General features: G+C 34.8%; 1 long non-coding RNA gene across 1 annotated transcript; it reads right to left on the bottom strand.

The window, feature by feature from the left end:
• Positions 1-7646: 7646 nt before the first annotated feature.
• LOC127858816 (uncharacterized) lies at positions 7647-10483 on the bottom strand. The gene is made up of 3 exons (XR_008039067.1): positions 10415-10483; positions 8322-8551; positions 7647-7892 (listed from the first exon to the last, which is right to left on the bottom strand). It is a non-coding gene; the product is annotated as an uncharacterized LOC127858816 (long non-coding RNA).
• Positions 10484-12161: the final 1678 nt, after the last annotated feature.

Here is a 12161-nt window from a genome sequence, read left to right as displayed (position 1 = left end):
GTTAAACCTCTGACTTATTTATGCATGATAAATTCACAATGTTTTCCCAAAATGAGCCGTTTCATCGAAGCAAAAATTCCCAAAATGGACAATTTTGTCGATCAAAAATTCCCAATTTGGTCAGACTCCTTTTCCCAAAATAAGCAGAAAAAAAACCTGTATCCATGTAATGCATTGACGATTAAATAAATGAATCGGTAATTGATCAACAAACCTCTCAATAGAATGTATAATAACCAAGGGAGCCTACTCATTTTTGTGATTTTCTCCTCACAGTGTTCTCCCCTGATGTGCTGCATGTTAGTATAACAGCAAACGGCGAATATCGCCGATAGTTGATTCGATAGCATGATAAGTAATAGTGAGCTTTCTTTTCACATTGAATATCGCAATCTTATTGCGAAATAATTTTATTTTCCAGCAGATCAGTAATTATTCTTCATTCTTATTTTACTGAATTTTTGTAATTGCGTCCAGTTATTGAAAACGAAATGAAATACTAGTAGTTCTTTTCCCGTTAATTTTCAGGCAAACCCATTGTAAAGGCATTTCAACTATTTAAAATGTTTGACTTGTTTCTTTATTTGTCACACGAGCCTGAACACCGTGAATTGTGCAAGAGCCTATTAAGTCTTAATAACGAAAACTTAACTTACCCAAAACCTACATCGCAATACACTGCTTATTGCCCAATCATAAACACTCAGACCACCTTACTCACATTGCAGTATTTTGACTATTTCCAAATCATGAACACTTAGATCACCTTTTGCACATCGCAGTACTCTGCTTATTGCCCAATCATAAACACTCAGACCACCTTACTCACATCACACTATTTTGCTTATTTCCCAATCATGAACACTTAGATCAAATTTCGCACATCACAGTATTTTGCTTATTTCCCAATCATGAACACTTAGATCAAATTTCTCACATCACTATATTTTGCTTATTTCCCAATCATGAACACACAGACCACCTTTCTCACCTCACAGTACTCTGCTTATTTCCCAATCATGAACACACATACCACCTTTCTCACATCACTATATTTTGCTTATTTCCCATTCATGAACACACAGACCACCTTTCTCACATCACAGTACTCTGCTTATTTCCCAACCATGAACACACAGACCACCTTTCTCACATCACAGTACTCTGCTTATTTCCCAATCATGAACACACAGACCACCTTTCTCACATCACACTACACTGCTTATTTCCCAATCATGAACACACAGACCACCTTTCTCACATCACAGTACACTGCTTATTTCCCAATCATGAACACACAGACCACCTTTTTCACATCACAGTACTCTGCTTATTTCCCAATCATGAACACACAGACCACCTTTCTCACATCACAGTACTCGGCTCATTTCCCAATCATGAACACACAGACCACCATTCTCATATCATAGTATTTTGCTTATTTCCCAATCATGAACACTAAGATCAACTTTCGAACATCACAGTATGTTGCTTATTTTTCAATCATAAACACTTAGGTCACTTTTCGCACGTCACAGTATTTTGCATATTCCCCAACCATGAACACTTAGTTCACCTTTCGCGCATCACAGTATTTTGCTTATTTCCCTACCATGAACACCTATTTCACATTCCGCTCATCACAGTATTTTGCTTATTTCCCAACCATGAACACTTAGTTCACCTTCCGCTCATCACAGTATTTTGCTTATTTCCCATCCATGAACACTTAGTTCACCTTTCGCACACTACAGTATTTTTCTTATTTCCCAACCATGAACACTTAGTTCACCTTTCGCACATCATAGTATTTTGCTTATTTCCCATCCATGAACACTTAGTTCATCTTTCGCACATCACAGTACTTTGCTTATTTCCCAACCATGAACACCTATTTCACCTTCTGCTCATCACAGTATTTTGCTTATTACCCAACCATGAACACCTATTTCACCTTCCGCTCATCACAGTATTTTGTTTATTTCCAAACCATGAACACTAAGTTCACCTTTCGCAAATCACATTATATTGCTTATTTCCCAACCATGAACACTTAGTTCACCTTTCGCACACTACAGTATTTTGCTTATTTCCCAACCATGAACACTTAGTTTACCTTTCGCACATCACAGTATTTTGCTTATTTCCCGTCCATGAACACTTAGTTCATCTTCCGCACATCACAGTATTTTGCTTATTTCCCAACTATGAACACCTAGTTCACCTTCCGCTCATCACAGTATTTTGTTTATTTCCAAACCATGAACACTTAGTTCACCTTTCGTAAATCACAGTATTTTGCTTATTTCCCAACCATGAACACTTAGTTTACATTTCGTACGCACAGTATTTTTCTTATTTCCCATCCATGAACACTTATAGTTCACTTCGAATCGGAAAACTCTTCTCATTTCCCAAAAATGAACATTTCGGTAAACTTGTTCACATAAGAGTACACAACTTATTTCCAAAAACACATAGACTTAGACATCGAAATCCCAACCATGAACGCTTAGTAAACCTTGCATGCGTCGGAATCTCAACCATGAAAGCTTAGTTAACCTTACATACATCGGAATATCAACCATGAACGCTTAGTTAACCGTACATACATCATAATTTCAACCATGAAAACTTAGTTCACCTTACGTATTCCAGAATCTCAACCATGAAAACTTAGTTCACCCTACGTAGTTCAGAATCTCAACCATGAACGCTTAGTAAACCTTACATACATTGGAATCTCAACCATGAACGCTTAGTTAACCTTACATACATAATAATCTCAACCATGAACGCTTAGGTCACCTTACGTACATCGGAGTCCCAACCATAAACCCTTAGTTAACATAACATACACCGGAATATCAACCATGAACGCTTAGTTTACCTTACATACACCGGGTCTCAACCATGAACGCTTAGTTAACATTACATACACCGGAATCTCAACCAATTAGGTCACCTTACGTACATCGGAATCCCAACCATGAACGTTTAGTGAACATAACATACATCGGTATATCAACCATGAACGCTTTGTTAACCTTACATACATCGGAATCCCAACCATGAACGCTTAGTTAACTTTACATACTTCGGAATCTCAACCATGAACGCTTAGTTAACCATATATAAATCGAAATCCCAACCATGAACGCTTAGTTAACCTTTATACATCGGAATATCAACCATGAAAGCTTAGTTAACCTTACATACATCGGAATCCCAACCATGAACGCTTAGTTAACCTTACATACATCGGAATCTCAACCATGAACGCTTAGTGAACCTTATATACGGCGGAATCTAAACATGATCACTTAGTTCACATTACGTACTCCGGAATGTCAATCATGAACACTCAGTTATTCTTACGTACATCGAATGTCTCGTCGTGGGGCTGGCTGTGAATAGGCCAGTTTGAGTGGGGCCGTTTCGTAAACGGGTCCTTGACCGGCGCCACCTCGATACCTCTGTACTTGCTCAAAGGTCGAGGATCTTTACGCACCTGCGGCAATAATATGATAAGTAATTATCATATAATCAGCATTCTGCTTAAAAAAACAACAACAGCACATTTCTGTTCAAGACACCATTCACCTGGCCAGAGGTAGATGCCACTTACGTACATGCGTAATACTTGAACATTATGTTTTATCATTATAATAATTATAATGTTTCTGTAATCCAACAAAAACAGTTATGTACAGGATATCCTTGCTCAAAACATTCAAGTATAGCGGATGTTATAATTGGGAAATTACACCATACACTGTTATACTTAATATTTCTTTGAAATAGCCAATAGCTGTTTATTCCACACCGTGTACAATCAAAGAGGGAACGTCGGGACAACGGAACCAAATCGTGCCGAGGTGATGTTGGTATTCAAGCACATAATATTGAAAATAATGTATACATTTATAATGATTAACTTATAAATATATATATTATATTATATATATATATTTATTTATTTAAAAAGATGTATAATTTAAATTATGATGTATATTCCTTCCAATTCAAAACACGATTGTTCAAGATGCCAACCGTTTCGGAGAAGTTGTTGCCCTTTGCTTTTATGGTGTCGTGTAGACTCGCCGTCTTGTCAGTTTTATCAGAGTTATCTCGCGTTTCCATGAAGTTTTTAACATTCTCAAACTTCTGGCGTGCTGTATCGAACAGGTCTGGCATGATGCCCTATTGGTGTATTGATGAGGTATATCATAATCATCATCATCATCATCAACAACAACAATAACAGCAACAACATCATCGGCCTTATTATCATAATTTTCATCTTCGTTTTTATCATCAAATGCAATAAGAAAACGGTCACTTTATACATGAACTTCAGTGTCATAAAATTGTTATAGCATTGTTTAAAAGTACACATGAAAACTGTTTCATGTGTACACATGGCTAATTCGAAATCTTTATTTTGTTTTAGTGGTTAACAACTTAAATGTCCAATACTCACTGTTAATTAAGTCCAATAATATGCATATGTTTACAATCAAGTTTTTCCCGTTACAAGCATTTCAAATAAACTGTATGAACACGAACGTATTTCTGATTATCCAATGAACATATTTAGCGATGATTCTGATTAGTCATATTGTGATAGATAGATAGTTTAGTTTATCATTGTGTGTGTACGCGACATTGTTCTGTCTTTCAAGTAAAGACACGGTACAGCGGTAATTAATCGATCGTTAAATATTGATAAATCTTTGTTACCGTAATTGTTTAAATCCATCAATAACTGGTATCACGCCATCTTTCTATTATGTGCATGCCAAGCATTGTTCTCTTGTTTTAAAGGTACGGTAGGTCATATGTGACACATATAATCCATATATATTGATTATTTGGAAATGCTATCTCTTACATTAACATATAGAGAAAAAGACTTGTTATATTGTATCATAAATAATCACTGTAGTAGTAAAACGAATACCTAACCGTCGGTTTTATTATCTTTAACGTATATATTTCAGCCTTTTTTATTGTGAACGTATACAAATCTAAATACAATTATTTATGACTTAACAAATTGTGTAACAGATTTGACGAAAAGTAGCATATTTCAGAAATTTGATAAAACATCCGTTACATAACTAGTAACACCATGAATACTTAGTGGATGTCGCCATTTGGTTAAAATAATAGTTGGAAATAATAGTTTATAGTTTACTTTAAAAAAGGGACATTTGCATCGAAAAAAATAACATCAATTTGTAGAAAACAATCGATTGAATTAAAATAATCTTAATTCATGTACCAATACTTAATTTTATAATTTGAAAGGTTAAAACACTACAAGTTTGACATACTTTCCATAATGTCTTCGCTGATTGCAGAATGCTGATTTTGAATATAAAATATTTCACAGACGGATTATCTGCGGACATTACTGAAATTTGACGTACGGAATGTTAAACAAAATTGTCCGTGTATGACCTAAACTGACATCAACGTTTATATTTGTGCATTCCGATTTTTGCGCTTCACTTATGCGAGTAAGCACCCTATCAGACCCAGTGGATGACAAATGTTTAGCCTTAGAACAGTTCCTTTTTCAATATACATTTACATGTAAAGAAGTAAAACATGTAATATAAAACAATTTATATTTATAAACATTTAAACAAGACCCAATAATTAGAACAAATAATTTATTTATAATAAATAAGTAACCTTAATATGTGAATCTTTTAAGACATCAGTACAGGTAAAATACTTCATTCATGGCTTATACATACATGTTTCACGCTATTCATCACGACGCAATATCACTGACTATTGGCGTATACGTACATATTTAACACTATTCATCCCGACGTTATTGCATTGACGTTTGGCTTATACGTACACGTTTTACACTACCACTAATGACTTTATATCACTTACTTAAGTCGTAATTATATCCACTGGTGTTTCACATTTGCACAAGCCCTCACACAACCACAACAACAATTCAAACAAAGTCAATTAGACAATTGTGGAAATATGTAAAGAAAAAAAAAACATCGTATGTATAAAAAATGTTATTTATGATTAAAAAACTGTACATACCAATGATGGAGGAAATTATCGGACAACAAAATAATATTTTATCGCATCGTTTTCAAAGTGGTAATGCCACATGTATTGTCATTGAATAAAAATAACCCATTCAACCATTCAAACAGAAAGAGTATCACGTCTTTGATAAACTTAACATCACTCCTACTCACGGAAACCTTTCCACTTATTTAAACTATGTGAACATACATATAAGAAAATACTTAAACCATAAAGTGTTTGAAATGCATTTTGGTGTGTTTTCTGTTTTATTAAGTGGAATGCATTTGAGCCACCTGTTCCCGATTTTACTTTCATCCGATAAATTTGGTTCCCCTTTTCCATCGTTACGACTAGAGTTCAGTTTAGACTTAATCTAATTTAGTAATGCTTTAGAGTCACGTTATGAAACGGCCAACGGCTCATGTCCTTTCTTTATTTCAGATGGTGCAAGCCTGGTATTTCAATTTAACCCATTTATGCCAAGTGGACTCTCCCATCCTTCTAAATTGGATCAATTTATTTCCAAAATTAGGGATGTCTGTTTTTTTTTCTATTTTTAGAATATTTCTTACAGAATTTTGTTTAAGCAAACAGTGTAGACGCTGATGAGACGCCGCATTATGCGGCGTCTCATCTGGGTCTACGCTGTTTGCAATGTCCTTTTTTCAGGACACTAGGCATAAATGGGTTAAAGATGAAAATGTCTCCTTCCGAAAATTTCAACAAAAAAGACAACTCATTCAAGTTGTAAGAAAATCCCATTTTCCAAAATGCAAGCATCCTCGAAAAACATTAAATAATAACATTTCCAGCAAAAGCCGAAATAATAAAAAAAACTCATTAAATGTAGACCACAACACTTAAAAGCGCCAGTGAGATATGGACTGAAATGTACAAGTTCTACAATATATGACATGCTCTGCATGTCGTTATCTTGTTTTTGAAACTCATGCTTGATGTATTTACCATAGGACAACAGTGCCGTTCTCACTTAAGATGTTTCTTGCTCATAGTGAATGTGTTAACGAACAATTATTTTATTAAGCATTGCATATAAAAAACAATGCTGTCGTTATCATATCATATTTTAAATATACATTCCGATGCGCACGTAGAACATAAAATTATAAAAGACATGCACGGTGGTGGGGGTCCACCCTCTGAAATCAATACAGAGCAGGGGAGCAGTGGTCTAATGGTAAGACGCTGGCTTAGGGATCGAGAGGTCCCGGGTTCGAATCCCGCCCTGACCGCTGGAATATCCTTGAGCAAGAAATTTATCCCACAACTGCTCCTCTCCACCCAGGTGTATAAATGGGTACCTGTGAGGGAAATAAGCCAATGTGCCGTGGCTGCATACTGCGCCAAGATGTTAACGGACGACTTATGACCCAGTGATCAGGGAAAAACTGTAAAGCGCCTTTGAACGCACATCTCGAGTATGAAAAGGGCGCTATATAAATGTGGTATAAAAAAAAAAAATACAAAATACTTGAAACTTGATTCCTAAATGTTATTAAGTGTTTGACTCTTTTTATATAAGGATTTGTAATAAAAAGAAAAGCAAGACAATTGAAATAACTTAGTAAAACAATACACAATACATAGAATACTTGAATGGTTAATCATAGTTCAATGGTAAATGGTCTCGTTCATGTTGAGAAGAATTTTGTCGAATACGCTCGGGCATTGGAACAGCGCATCTTTGATGCTATTTGAGCTCAGTAAGACTTTCCGTATTGCAACACTAATGTACGCTTAATAGTTCCCGTGGCTGAATACCCTTCGTATGTCGCGATTGGAACTTCTGTCGGCTTTTTCTGAAAACACAAAACATCAATCAAAGCACTGATGGCATTTGCGTTGATCATTATTGTGCAAAACTAGGCATATCTCGCTGCTCTTTATCGATTAACTAATAAAATTCGATTGACGTATGTCTGTGATTTAATACATTAAAAGTACTTAATCACAGAATGGAGCATTTTTAAAATGTGTTAGTTAATGCCATATATTACTAGATTTCAAAGATGAAACTGAAGAGATACTATAATACAAATAATAGAATTTTAGAAAGAAACAATTCTCAGCGGGGATCAAACCATTGCCCTTTGGGTTTAAGGACACTCGCCATACGAAATACATGTTCTTTTTAATAAGAAATTTAATTTGGATATTAAATTTAACATTTGACATTCCGTTCATCATTTAAAATCCATAAAAAAAGTAATCTCAAAATATGTAATTACCATACAAATCGAAGAAAAAACAATTCATCAATTACAATTTCTTTAACTTCCTCAGCTGGTTTAGGCTTTGGGGGAGGCTTCGGTTGATTTTCCGGCGGTGGTTTTCTTTGGTATTTTCTCCGGGGCCGTCCAGTAACTGGGTCAATATCTGGCAATTTGTATTCAACATACGGCTTCCGTACAATTGCGTCGTTGTTAACTTTCGGCAGGTCGGTGGAATAGTTGTATTTCTGTTGGAAATGGAGAAGGCAGTGCATATATTTAACGCATTTGTTCCTAGCGGCTAGAAAAAAAAGGCATTGGCAAATAGCGTAGACCCAGATGAGACGCCGCATGATGCGGTATCTCATCTGGGTCTGCGCTGTTTGCTCAAAGGAATTTCTGTAAGAAATATTCTAAATATAGAAATAAATATACTATACATCCCTAATTTTGGAAATAAATTGATCCAATTAAGAAGGATGGAAGAGTCCACTAGGCATAAATGGGTTAATTTGGCTATTGCACATGAAACTGATGTATCTTCTCATAATGTCTTTATCAGATGCAATATTTTCACTCGCGATCCTCAGAATATCATTACGCTGTGAACTGTATAAAATGAATACATTGTCATAATAAGTTACCTTTTTAGTTTTAATACATTGAGTTGCAGTAGGTATAAGTCAATCTTGTAAACATTGGTGTGTTTGTCAATAGTTTCAAAAAGATAAACTGTTGTTTAGTTATACTAGTTTCAATTTTCAATTACATTCATTTACGTATCGGAAATCCTGTATAGCGGACATCCACCATAATTTAAATCGAACAATCTCTGTTTAACGGTTCTACGACATATACATTTGGTTTGTCATAAAGTTTAATATGCCATCGCATTGAATGGCACATAACCATAACCATTAAACCCCGTTATTCTCACATAATACATATATAATTGTTAAACGTTGAAATCAAATGAATATTAAGATTGTATACTTTAATCGTCGGCATTCACAATTGTCTTATTTTAGATGGGCCTCTTCACAAATTTTGAAGTTTGTCATTAAATGCTTTATACCGGGTATTAATAAATGTAAACATTTTATGCAAAAAGCTCCATTTAAATTTTTTTTATAAAAAGGACCCCTTAACTGGGCCCGAACCACTGACCCCTGGAGTTAAAGTCTAAAGTGTGTGACGTATTTTATACTTTAAATAAGCATTCCTCGTAGTATAACAAAATATAACGAAAACAACAAAACTTTCCAAATTATTCAATACTTTCGCGTTGCAACGCTTTGTAATGTTAAGGTTTATGAATCGTCAAAAGATGCATATAATGGATATTTTAGCGCATGGTTTATGTTCAGTAATACTGTTTCCTCACAAATATCATAACTACAACGACAATTTGCGAATCTGAATCATTTTTATTTTATTTTGTCAATATACCATGAAAAGGCCCCTTTAAAGGGATCTTTTCACGGTTTGGTAAATTGACAAAATTGAAAAAAGTTGTTTCAGATTCGCAAATTTTCGTTTTAGTTATGATATTTGTGAGGAAACAGTATTACTGAACATTTACCATAGTCCAATATAGCCATTATATGTATCTTTTGACGATTTGAAAACCTAAAAATTATAAAGCGCGAAACGATTGAATTATTTGGAGAATTCTGTTGATGTCGTTTATATTTACGAAACCACGAAGATTGCTTATATAAGGTATTAAATACTTAAGCTGCGTATATCCGGCAGATTAGCCAAGAGGGCTAATGCGTTTTTACTTCAGACTTACTCCAGGACTCCGGGGGTCACTGGTTCGAGCCCTGGTACCGGCTACTTTTTTTTTACTTTTTTTTTATTTTATTCTTAATTTTTTACTGGAGCTTTTAAGATCCAATGTTTACATTTATCAATATAAAGCATTTAATGACAAACTCCAAAATATGCCAAAATCTGTGAAAAGGCTCCTTTAATTTTGTGAAAACTCTTTTTTTAAAGTTTGAAACTCTTATAACGTCTGGTCTTGTTTAAATATGAAAATAACTTCATGTAAATTGTAAAAACATTATGTTAATGAGTGATATCATTGAATGTACAACCAAACATACCGATAATTTGAACTTCGATGGAGAGACCCGCAGGGGGTCGACGCGTGAACCCGCGTTTTTCAGAGGATCTTTCCAGTCCTTCCTTGACACAAAATCCTTCGTAGGTTTCTTTGCCTTCTCCCTTGACATACTCTTATTTACAATGAGTATCTTATCTGCATTTAACTGAACACGATTAAAACAATATTTGAACGTCTTCGTCACTCTGGACCCAACCGGCTTTTAATTGCACTCTTTACGGAGACTCCGGAGATGAACGGAGTGTTACGATTGCGTCTTCTTGTTTCGCTAGTGTAAAATTCTAGCATGTCCTCCGAGATACCCTTTTGGCATACACATATCTCAGTCAATATTAAATATTGTGTTAAAACGTCTTAAAGTAAACCAAATTTAAAGTCTTAACACGTCCTTTTAAATTTCAGTTTTGACACATAAAACCTAGCAAATAATTTTTTTACAACAGTAATGTATCTATTAAAACTGAATAGATCTAGTTAATAGTATGTTCTTTTTCAGCAGTATCCGTTCATATACTCAAGCAGACGTTGTTGTTTTTTAAGTAATACTGTAAAATCTTGGTAGATACGGTAAATATTATTTTCACTGAACAGTCAGTCAGACATCACGCCATTCCATGATTCGTATAATTATCACCAAAGAACATTATTGGCCAAAATTGAAAAGATACAAGCGCGGCCTTAAGTATAAAGTTACATTCTTCTATGAAAAAATGACTTCGTCAACTGTGTATTGACGCAAACCAATATCGTTCCTATAGGCAATTATTTCACAAAGCCATTGATACAGTTTTCATGTCCAATAACTTGCCTTTACGATTGAGCATTACAATTCAATTAAAATAAATGGATTGGTAAAATTGGATAACAATTAAGCTCCGGTTTCTTATACGTGTATTATATTTATTAACCTTACATAAGTGTTGTATCTTTTTATCATTTCGGTTCGCATGTGCTTCACACTGTTTTATATAAACTGTATATCAGTAATGTTACAAATTTGAACTTTAAATCGAACCTAAGTTTCTAATATAATGTTATTATTGTGAGGCCTGTTGAGTGCATTATTTTTTTTAATGTTGTTGAATTTTTTCGCATACCCTCCCCCCCACCCCCTCCCCCCCCCCCCACACACACACAGATTACATATGATTTTAAGTATGGCAAGTGTCAGTTACTGGCATAAGCATGTGCACTAAGTAGTGGTTAACTAGCTAACCTAAGAAAAGAGCTGGGTGAACTAATCGCCGGAAAAAAAACTGAAATAAATTTTGAAAATGGAAAAAAAAACAAGCAAACATAATTTCTCTTCAATGTGTCCAGGTCTAAGAGCTCAATACAAAATGATTTATGCGTGATATCTCGTCAATATGTCTTAATTTGCTTTCATTATATGTATGTGCTTTTGTACGAGATAATTTCTTTTGTATATTGATTTCGTTGAATAGCTTCAATTATAGTGTCGGTGTGCCTTTGGATGAGATAATTATTCAAAAAGGAAAATGATTACTTGTATTTGCGCCCGATTGGTAATCGTTGGCTCAGGTACTACTTAAATGTACCCCGGGTACTCTTAAGTATACTTAAATGTACCCCGGGTACTCTTAAGTATACTGAAATGTACCCCGGGTACGCTAAATATACTAAAACGTACCCGGCCGATTAGACTACCCGAGTTTTATCCCCGCCCATTATCCGATGTTGTAAACGCGCTACGGAATACGAAACAA

The sequence above is a fragment of the Dreissena polymorpha genome, chromosome 14 (genome assembly GCF_020536995.1).
Source record: "Dreissena polymorpha isolate Duluth1 chromosome 14, UMN_Dpol_1.0, whole genome shotgun sequence".
NCBI classification, from domain to species: Eukaryota; Metazoa; Mollusca; class Bivalvia; order Myida; family Dreissenidae; genus Dreissena; species Dreissena polymorpha.
The sequence above is the reverse complement of the archived record's forward strand: the minus strand, read 5'-3'. Positions and strand labels throughout refer to the sequence as shown.